Source organism: Pectinophora gossypiella, chromosome 11 (genome assembly GCF_024362695.1).
Source record: "Pectinophora gossypiella chromosome 11, ilPecGoss1.1, whole genome shotgun sequence".
NCBI lineage: Eukaryota > Metazoa > Arthropoda > Insecta > Lepidoptera > Gelechiidae > Pectinophora > Pectinophora gossypiella.
The window spans coordinates 5,583,510-5,592,991 of NC_065414.1; the positions used below are offsets into that span (position 1 = coordinate 5,583,510).

General features: G+C 38.0%; 1 protein-coding gene across 2 annotated transcripts in view; it reads right to left on the bottom strand.

Moving 5' to 3' along the window:
- LOC126370968 (lachesin-like) overlaps positions 1–5,835 on the bottom strand; it is an 88,423-nt gene extending 82,588 nt beyond the window's left edge. Inside the window, exon 1 of one of the 2 annotated variants that reach the window (XM_050016141.1) lies at positions 5,648–5,835. The gene's annotated coding sequence lies outside the window, so the exon portion shown is untranslated. Of the gene's footprint in view, positions 1–5,596 lie in introns of both variants that reach the window. The other variant, XM_050016140.1, reaches the window with a different exon arrangement.
- Positions 5,836–9,482: the final 3,647 nt, after the last annotated feature.

Below are 9,482 nucleotides of genomic sequence, written 5' to 3' on the forward strand. Positions count from 1 at the left end.
TAGAATAATTAAATAGCTAAACAGTGCAAAGTGTTTTTATTTGAAGGACGGCTATAGTATGTATTATGTAAGTATATATGTGTCCCTTTTCACAATCTACAACCATTCGATGACCGTAGACAGCCGAATGGCAAAACATCCCCATTCCAAAGCTTACGCTTTTCATTGGTGCAAATTGAAAACCGATTTCTTATTATGAAAAGACAAAATTGCGACCCCTGTGGCTGGCAGACGAGAAAAACACCAATATAGACCAGGTGTCTCCAAAGTCCATTACGAACAAACGGGGCAACGACAACGAAGGCGGAAAATTGAATTTCGCCCTTTATGAACATATCATGTCAGTACCAACGGTAATAATAAGACACTGTTTATCTCCAAAGCACACATATTTGTATAAAATATCAAAATAATTACAAAACAATATTTCTTGTTTTCGTATTGAAAGGAAATGCGCAGAAATATAATGACTTTGTTTTATTATCCGAGTGTGTTTTGTTTTCCTTTTGTTGTACCCAGTGACGTCTTTATAGATGTTCACATGTCCGTACAATTCGCAAGGATTTTTTTGACGCATCACCAGTAGAGTACTGAATGAAAGCATTGGTTTAGATACGATAGGTATGTTACTACAGAAACAGAAATGTATGTTGCTCTATATGAATTGTGGAAGATTTATAATTTCTCATTCATTAAGATCGCACTTCGGAAAGACAGTGACCGACAGGGCCCTTATAGCCAAGCTGCAAACGATTACAACAAGCAACGGTGCTCGATTATACTATCATGTTTAAAGACCCTTACGCAAGCCACCCTTAATCTCTTGAACCTTGGCTAAGGCCCTCGATCGAATCTCACTCGAATCTATGGCTATATATATAAATAACTCTATATATAAACTATGAAGGTAGCCATAGATTCGTGCGAAACTCAATCGGACTTAGTCAAGTTTCAAGAGATTCAGAAAGCGATAATTGTAAACGAGCACCGTTGCTTGTTGTAATCGTTTGCAACTTGGCTATAAGGGCCCCGTCGGTCACTGTCTTTACAAAGTGGGATCTTATTGAATGAAAAATTATAAATCTTCCACAATTCTCATGAATTAACTTCTTGTGTAACTATTTGGTCAACGAATTTGTTCATACAAATTCGTTGACCAAATAGTTACACAAGGGTGAATTAGAACTTAATAATGATTTACTCTCGCCATTAAGATAATATTACTCCACAAATAGCAAATAACAATGAAAATCTTTCCGTAATAAACATTAATTAAACTAATTGGCGTTCGTAGGTCAGTTAACGGGCATTACACAGATAGCGGTGCTGATTCCTGTACATACCATCTAATTTTATTTTAAGTTGTACCTGTCATTTTATTATTCGCTGAAAAAGAAAGGGCCGGGTAGTTATTAGGCATAACATTTATGGAACAAACGTCAATTTTAAGCAGAAATTTAAAATTTGACGTTGACTAATAACCGGACAGAATCAAGTTCACAGCACACTTCAAACGGGTTCCTTATGAGCGAGATGCCTATTTTATTCGCCCGGGGTTATTCATTCATTTTAAAACTAACAGTTGTCAATCATCCGTCCCTTTCCTTTTCGGCGAATAAGAAAAATACAGGTATAACTTAAAATAAAATAAGGATGTGTCTGCAGGAATCGGGGCTAGTAGTTACATTACAGAATCGTAAGAAACACGTGCAGTAGATCTTGCTGAACCTGTTCTAAGGGCATCTCCAATTTGGTCAATATAGGTCCTTCTAGGTCTTCCTATGCCAGTCTTACCACCAATATTCGCTTTATACTGTTTTCCTTTGGTACTGAAAAGTATCGGCGTCCGAAGGACGTAATATACGATCCCGACGATCCGATTATTCTAGCCATAGAGGCAGCCAATCAGCTCGCGACACCAAACACTTCAGGACCCCGATACCGACCCCGCAATCGCAATTCCTGTTCAGCGCGTCGTTGCCGCGGCAGTAGACGCCTCTTGTTTCAGTAGGCTGGAGTGAGATGGTGGCTGAGTTCGAATAGGGACTCAGACCTACAGCGTATAACGGAGAACCCTTGCCCAGGGATACGCATGAAGACCTCAACGGTTGCAGAGGCAGAGATGGGAGCTTCGGTACGGCAATGCAGGACGAAAGGGGCAAGTCACAGGGACTATAAACTGGAACCTGACAGAGGGCAGCAGTAACTGTTAGTACTATTCAGAGGGGGAGGACAAGAGTCCTAGTAAAAGTGACTACTTTGGGCGCCATCCCACTCGCGTCAGATAGAATACTGCGGGGCGGAAGGCAAAAGGGGAAACCACTGCCCTATTTTCCCTAAAAAGTAGCATGGAGAATGCTACACCGACAAGAGCGTGGCTCTTAAATTAGTGATGATGATGATCATGAATAACTTTTAGATAAAAAAATATCTTCAGTATTATTTTATGTATGCTGTGGTTGTTACTGAGCTAATTAATCTGAGTAAGTAAATTTCACACACGCGTAAAAGCCAACTCGTGCGGCTAAAACTTTCCTTCCAAGTTAATCTTGTGGTAAGTAATTTATAAATCAGTTATAATTATATTAAGCAAATTTCTGTTCCCAGTCAAGGATAGAGATAAACGTAATCACAAATGACGAGTAATTAAGATTGTTTTTGCCAGAAAAAAGACGGTTCACTGAAAAGTAATCAATTTGATTTCAGTTTTATAAAAATAAATATTTGCGAGACATTACATTTTCGGTTCACTCGTTGTATTATATCCTACTACAAAGAAAGATAAAATGGTAAACAAAAATGTAAACTGTTTTAAATTTATCCTATTTCAATGAGGAATTTCCAAGGCTACATTCACCAAAAACGGTATAGACGGCGTTGCTTTAACGATAATTACCTATTTTCTCATTACTCGGGTACATAATTATTCCAAAATAATGGCAGAAGCATATATTAATGAAAATAATCCCGAAATCCCGATATTAATGAAATATTCCCGGGTTCGAATCCCGGTGAATCAAGCAAATCAAAGGGGAGTCAGGGAATATCCAATTGTAAATAATCCGTTTACAAACGGTAAAATAGAAAGCAAAGTTTTATCTATATATCTATCAATTATAAAGAGTGACTTTTCAGGCCGCGTTTCTCAAAAACAATATAGATGGCGCTGTACAGAGTTTCCTTCGTTTAACCTTCTAATATCATGGATAACAGACTTATGCATCTTTTATCTTTGGTTTTGGGTATAAATGATAACACTTTTTATTACACCCAGGCACAATTACGTCTTCCACCCATTACTACTCTGATCAAAATAAAGAGAAGCAATATAGGTAGCAACATAATTCTATATAAATGAGCCAAATATCAAGCAATAATTATTTTCATTCTTCTTCTATCGTGTGGGTTGTGAGGTGGATTACCAACCGCATCAACCATGGTGTCAGGGTTATTATTGAGCCGCCATAGGCCCCTGACATGACTCATGTGACGACTACGTACTTACATCAGTAAGTAGTAACCGGGACCAACGGCTTAACGTGCCTTCCGAAGCACGGATCATCTTACTTTTTGGGCAATCAGGTGATCAGCCTGTAATGTCCTAACCAAACTAGGGATCACAAAGTGATTTTTGTGATTTGTCCCCACCGGGATTCGAACCAAGCCCTCCGGATCGCGAGCACAACGCTCAACCACTGGACCACGGAGGCCACGGTGGCTCAATAATAATAACTGACACTTCACAACCCTCACGATAAAAGAAGTACTTACGATATCACTAAACATACCTGGTACACAGTTCATCATTATTATACCATGACTCGGATACCTAGAGTGGTGGCAAATGCCAGTACCAGCGTGGTCAACGTTTTCCCTCATTCAGCGCTTCTTCTTCTTCTTTGCGAGTCGAGCGCTTACCGCTATCGACCCACTAGGGTCGATTTATTCTTTTAGATATTATCCTATCAGACGAGGCCCTGAGCGGAGGTTCGTGCTTAACTGGGGGCCCTCAGACCTGTTGTCTTTAATTTAATGCCGGGTCGGGTTCGTATCAACAGTGGCTGCAAGTTGTCTTTGATTACTTGTGGCTCTGCCCACCCCATTAGGGATTACGGGCGTGAGTTTATGTATGTATGTAATACCGGGTGAGAGCCCTCAGCGCTCCGCATTTGTACGCTCAAGACATTTGCAACGAATCTACAATAAGTCATAGAAAAAATATTTGAACGCTCTAAAAGTAACTAAAAGTCGTCCTGTAGTAGCTTTTAGTACTGCGAACTAAAAGACGAGTTTTAGTTCCACTTATACCGATGAGAAATCAGTTTAAAAATGATGTAGATTAAGGTAGAGCATGCAGTTTTTTTTTAATTTGCGTCAGTACCAAGTAGCTTGCTTTCAAAACTGTCTGGTTTTATGAATCGGAAATAAAATATAAAAAAAAATACAAAAGTGTATTGTCGGCTCGAAGGCAAATGTTATAATATATAATAATGACGATACAGGAAATTAGCCAAATGGTAACCGAAAATAGAGACTAATAACAATTTTATAGGCACACTTTGTTTGAACTTCGTCGTTAGAAATTGGCATTTTATTTTATTTACGAGAGTTTTATAGCATCCGTTATTACTCAAACTTTATAGCGAAACAAGCGCGTCAGTAAAGATAAAGAAAACAGATTCAATTTCCTGATTTTACTAGGGCAAATTAGAATTTCAAAACATCCCTTGTTATTAGTAAATTTTTCATGAAGAACCTAATCAATGTAGCAACATACTCAAACATAACATAAGCAATATTATATCCTAATGGGGTAGTAGAAGTAGATTAATCGCAAGATGAACTAAGTACCCACACCTCACCGAGCTTATTGTTACATCAACGTGATAAATGGTGAGCCGTATCGCCGTCTTTATGGTCAAGCCAAAAGTGTTAGTGAAAACTGCACTTAAGATAAATTAATAACTCATTGGTCCGGTACCATCAATGTAATCTGGAAAATATTTACGAGAGAGTTGTTTTACCGACCCATTGTTGGAAAAAAAGCTAAATAGGAAAGTACGATCCATGCTGTGCATACAACATTTAATTACTTGGTAGTTTTTTTTTTTAAATTTAGTTTATTCTATTTAAAACGCTTTCATGATTAAATAGCGAGAACGGCCTCCGTGCATGACTCATACATTCTTTAAAATAAATCAATAATAAATTTATACATTAATTGTAAATAATATTTATGTAGTGAGGTAGGTATATATCTATATTTGAGAATGTGTTTGGAATAGCCTCCTAGCTGGACCCTTCTTCATTTTCTGCATCTAAGCATTGCGATTTTTATCACAATCTCCATTTTAAACTACAATAATAATAATTATGGATGGAATATTAGACGGCTTAAACTTACTTAATATTTCTTAAGACAGATACTCATTTACAATACTAATAAGATTTCATTACTCATTTAAAAACGTTAACAAACATAATAAGTATCCATTTAAAAACCTTGCGTCATCTAAAATGATCATTCAGGACTTAAAAGTGACGGAAAAGCAGATAAGATTAATTGTTACCTTAGTAAAATATTATAAAAACTTACATTTAAGTTTCCTTCAAAACGGACGATAAAAAGTGAAACTTCTCAACTTACTTCAATCCAAAAAAAAATCCGAGTGCCACTCAAGTTTCACAAAAAGACGGATCTGTCACCATCCCACAGAACACCACTCTCTAATTAGGATATTTTTATAACACTGAAATTTCAGACGACCGAGAGTTTCAATTTACGCGTAACAATATAGTTGGCGACGCGACGCGGCAGATACGTCCCGATCTCCGCAAGCGCTGCAGACATCTAAAAATTTTGGTCCTGGAAGCTTATTGCCGCTGTGAAATGTCGAGACTTGAGTCCAGAATCACGCTGCTCGAAGGAAAATCAACTTTGACGCCTAAAGTTACGGTATACGGGCATTTGGTAGTTAAGACGTTTCGGAGTGCAGCCTCACGAGATAGGGAAAGACAGATGCCGCGCGCATGCGTACTGGGTCCACACATGTAACCGTCCCGTTTGTTTGTACTGTGCGAATGAAAGACAGTGAATACATTGTTTGAGCCTCTACCGGACACTATTGTTGTGGACCCAGCCTGCACGATAACCGCTAGTTTACGAGCCCCCGTGATTAATACGTCCTACCCCAGCTATTTGTTGTTGACAGCGTATGAAAAATATGGTAATCAGACGCTTTGTCCCGCGCTTTATATACATTTTTTGGCAGCTGAAAGTAATGACAGGTCTGCTCTAAAATCTGATCACAGAAAATAATATTCAATTAATAGAACAATAAAGAAATATCTACAATGTATATTAATATAACCTACATACGTCCCACTGTCCGGTACATGACTCCCTTCAATTAGTCTGAGTGGATATGGAGCATACTCAACTACACTGCTCCGACGCGCGTGCAATGATGGTAACATACTGTAAATCATTTAAAATTACATCTATATTTCTAAATTATTTTTACCTAAAACGCTTAGGCGTTGTAACAATAACTTTTATTTAATTGAAGGAAACAAAATATTGAAGATCTCAACTGTACTTAAGTCTCTCGGTGCAAGTAGTCTCTATTTGTACCTTAACCTTTCTCGTTTTGATTATTTCTCAGCCACCACAAAATTACAGCAAAAGGTAACAGAGTAAAGAAGTAGCTTTGACGTTTAAGGCTATGCCCACACGACGAATTGCACCGACGCTGTTTAGGCGGATTTTGTAGCGGTTCACCCCGCGCCGAGACTAAAAGCTCACTTACAGTATCCGCGCGGATTACAGCTTCGCAAGCGCAGATGGATTTAGATCAGGGGGTTAAAATGGCCACATCGAAGAATTTTTTACATTTGCGCATATAAAAGCAAGTGCGCAATGCAAACAAATGTCAAATAGCAATATTGCTTTCTTAGATGAACTACTTCGATATGGCCATTTTAACCCTCCAGTGCAACATACTTACCGTAGACCACAGTGATCAGCGCGGTAAGGCGGTTCGTTGTATGTCAAGCACCGTCTCTCTGCGCGTTGTCACCGCGACATGCAGTGTACGGCCCACTGTTAGTGTAAAGTAGGTAACACTATTTGTTTTATTGGTTTTAGATGAAATATCACAAAAATATTCGTGCCTGGTCATGCTCCTGTATGGCAGCATTGCTATAAAATATAATAAAAATCGCATATTAATAAAAACAATTTTTTGCCACTTATTCAAGTTATTAAATAATAGTTCTAACTTTACATACAACATTTTTCTTATTAAAGTAACTTAATGTTTCCAACAGACGGTGTTCGTGTGTTAGGAATCGAAAGGAACGGTTCACCATACGTGTCAATGCGACCTTAAAACCGCTGCATCGCCAACCGCGTCGTTTCCCTGCGTCGTGTGAGAATCTCTTAAGAATTGTACAGAAAAGGATATAAAGTGAACAATGCAATTGTTTAATCTACATTGTGCTTGTAAGATCTCAATTGCTTCACACGTTGCGGTTGTTTTTACTAAAGGAATTTGGTATCATGGTAACCGATACGTGGGCTATTTTGGTCCCGAAATTCCTCGCTCGTGATTAGAACTCTATTAGCTCCATTTTAGACTGGCAAAATTGACCAGTGGGTAAGCGCGCTGTATTTAATAGAGCCATTGTATTTCATTGTGGGTTCGATATCGATTCCGTTTGTTTGCCGTGTCGAGGTATCGTGATTGCGTGAAATGATTCAACAAACAGCAACACGCATATAATTTGCAAATTGAATTGCTGGACGCGGAATCCCACCCCGGGTTGTGGACGGCGGTGATCCCGAATAAATAAGTCCCGGAATTATAGTACCAGCTTTGTTGGAATCCCAATTTATTTTGATGTACCCATCTATAAATGCCGCCTGTAGGTACTATTTAAAATTTAAATTATCAAAATAACCTTAAAATTTTTGAACTGTGAAGTTTATGAATAATCACAGTGGGTATACAGAGTAATTAAAGCACATGATAACGGGTTCTTACCGCGTTGAGACTCCCGATATTTCCACACTGTTGCAAGTGCCATGATCACGGGATGACGGGATGATAATAACCGCGTAAACTTAAAACAAGGTATACAGAGTGTTAGTGACATCGTAACGAAAACTAAAGGGGATGATTCAGACCATGATTCTGAGTTAATATCAAGTGGAATTTTCCGTCGCAAACTTCATGATTTTTTTTTGTATTTAATTATTGTATTAAATTATTTTCATTTCTATACTTTTGCGATAGAAAATTCCACTTGATATTAACTCAGAATAATGAGCTGAATCATTCCTCTCTGTATTCGTTACGATGTCACTTACACCCCGTTCAAGTACATACAGGTAGCCATAAACGTGGGTATGGGTGTTAGTGACACCGTAACGAATACTGACGGAGATGATTCAGACCATGATACTGAGCAGATATCAAGTGGAATTTCCTGTCGGATTTTTTTTTTAATTAATTTCAATTCTCCTCAGAAGTTTTCATTACAATGTCACTAACTCTCTGTATAAATAGTCCTGAACAGTGGCTTAGATACGAGAGTATTAATTAATGTATGGGTACCTCTTGACTTATTATATTGGAAATTGAGTGGGAACGTATTCAATTGTATTTTGATTCATCTTTAATGTAGGTAGGCGCTAAAAGCTTCCCGCTCTCATTCTACACCTTTATTGAAAAACGTCTTAAAATGGATGTAATATGAAGACAGTTTGTCAACAAGTATCGAATAATTAACACCCAATTCTTTATTGAGAGCAATATCTTTGTCAACACGTTATCTTCGGTAAAAAATTAGAATTAACTTGTCATCACTACACTTTACGTCTGCCACAACGATTCTTTCTTGTATATTACGGTTTGGACTTGATTTCCAATTTAATATATGTATATAATGTATTTAATATATGTATATATGAGGTAGAATAATGCCGTGGTAGCACAGTTGGTAGAACGCACGACTCTCACTTTAAAGTCGCAGGTTCGAATCCAGCACAGGCCTAAACCAATGACTGTCGAATTTGTTTTCGAATTCATGTTTGAATCTTAAATGATTATCACGCGCTCAGCGGTGAAGCAAAACATCGTGAGGACACCCATATTCCCAAGAAATGCATTTTCCGAAGTATGTGACCTAACCTGTATTGGGCTGGTTTTCCCTTCGCGGGTTGGAAGGTCAGATAGGCAGTAGCTTCTGTAAAAAACCGGACATGTCAAATCTTCAGGTTAGGTAAGCGGACCCTGTGAAAAACGGGATAATGCTACGGATTATGATGAGGTAGAATAATGTTAACCGTAAAATTTAGTTGATCAAAACCTGGAGGTGAAGTGATACATGCAAAACATAAAAATAATCATTTGGCTGTATGCAACACGTTTGACCCGTGTTGTTATTTTAATTATGTAGGGTTATAAGTTAAATGTGAT